General features: G+C 39.1%; 1 protein-coding gene and 1 long non-coding RNA gene across 3 annotated transcripts in view; one reads left to right on the forward strand and one right to left on the reverse strand.

Annotated features, from left to right (window-relative positions):
- The window catches only part of pacsin1a (protein kinase C and casein kinase substrate in neurons 1a), a 36,749-nt gene that overhangs the window by 31,019 nt on the left and 4,293 nt on the right, over window positions 1-1,437 (reverse strand). The gene's annotated exons all lie outside the window — the stretch shown is intronic.
- LOC109966052 (uncharacterized) lies at window positions 13-1,310 on the forward strand. The gene is made up of 3 exons (XR_002275717.1): window positions 13-176; window positions 328-452; window positions 525-1,310. It is a non-coding gene; the product is annotated as an uncharacterized LOC109966052 (long non-coding RNA).

Consider the following 1,437-nt stretch of genomic DNA (forward strand, 5'->3'; position numbering starts at 1 on the left):
TCTTCCCCACCACCACAGATGTATTGTCCATTCTGCGGCTCTGCACTGATGGCGTCTCCTGCATTTTGTTGTCTGTGTGGCAGAAACATCAGTTTTTTTAAATGATCTGCCAAACAATGTCCCTCCTGATGTCCCTCCTATTGCACCTCCTGATCCACAGCCTAGCACTAGTACAGGTGAACAGAAAGTTGTATTCTTGTATTCATGACATCTCGGCAAATCTGTTCTAAAATATCATGCAGAAAAGACTAATCATAATAATAATAATAGTGAGCTTAATAATAAAAGTAATGTCTAATTCCCATATTTTAACTTTATTTTCATCAGGTTCATCATTACATGTACAGTCCTTTATGACATTTAGGGCAATAAAGGAGAGGGAAAGAAAGACATTCTTTCGGAAAACACAGAACTCTAAAAACAAGAACTCTATGGAACATAAACCAGTAAAGGTATGCTCACATACAGTCACCAGTGCAGATCAAATAATAAAATTTTAATTTCATTTACTTCTCTTCCTTAAGATTAATGTTGGAGTTATGAGGATGCAAGGTGACTCCCTTAAACCTGTGAGAGGGAAGTCACTTCCTGTTGATATTCAACCACAGTACTCATCGTAACAATTGCTGGCTGCTGCTGTAAAGAAGCAAAAAGATTTCAACCAGGATATGGAAGATTGTACTCATGTTTTATTATATCCTGATGCTAAGGAAGTTACAAGCATCCCAGGAACGGACACCCCTTTCACAGTACAGAAATACAAGGAGGCTATTGGAAAGTCCTACCAAAGAATAACGTTGTACATTTGCAGTGCTGAGGACTTTGCAAACAGTTGTAAGTAAACATCTTCCATCTTAATCAGGGTGTCCGCAACGTTTTAAAAAGTGATTAATCAAAATCGACAAGTTTAAGGCCATTAAAAGGTGTTTAATTTGGTTTAGAGGTATTATTTTTTTAAATAGGTATTTTTTCAGACTGTGGTGTCCTATTCTGATTGAAATGCTATCTGCTAAAGTTTGCAGTAGTTCGTTTAAATGCGGGCTTTAGCATATCGGGGCACATAATCAAAGATCCTCGTGTAGTCTCAACTTTGTGTTTGATTCCGACGTCATATTCAGTGGTCGTTCGACATCTCAAATACTTGGCTAGCTTACATTGTTGACTAGTCCAGACAACCATCGTCGTCGTCATGGGCAAATGCAAGTTTTCTGACAGCTGGATGGAAGACCCAGCATTTAAGGACTGGCTCAGGCCTGCAGTAGGGAATAACCGGCAGGCTTATTGTTCGGTTTGTAAAAAAAAAAAAAAAACATCAATGTCAACTGGATGGGAGCTAGCGCACTTCGGTCGCATATGCAATCAACTAAACATAAAAATGGAATGCGCGGTAGGCGAGAGCAATTAACTCTACTCTCAACTTTCTGTGCTGCTGCACCA

This window comes from Monopterus albus, unplaced genomic scaffold (genome assembly GCF_001952655.1).
Source record: "Monopterus albus unplaced genomic scaffold, M_albus_1.0 scaffold106.1, whole genome shotgun sequence".
Lineage (NCBI taxonomy): Eukaryota > Metazoa > Chordata > Actinopteri > Synbranchiformes > Synbranchidae > Monopterus > Monopterus albus.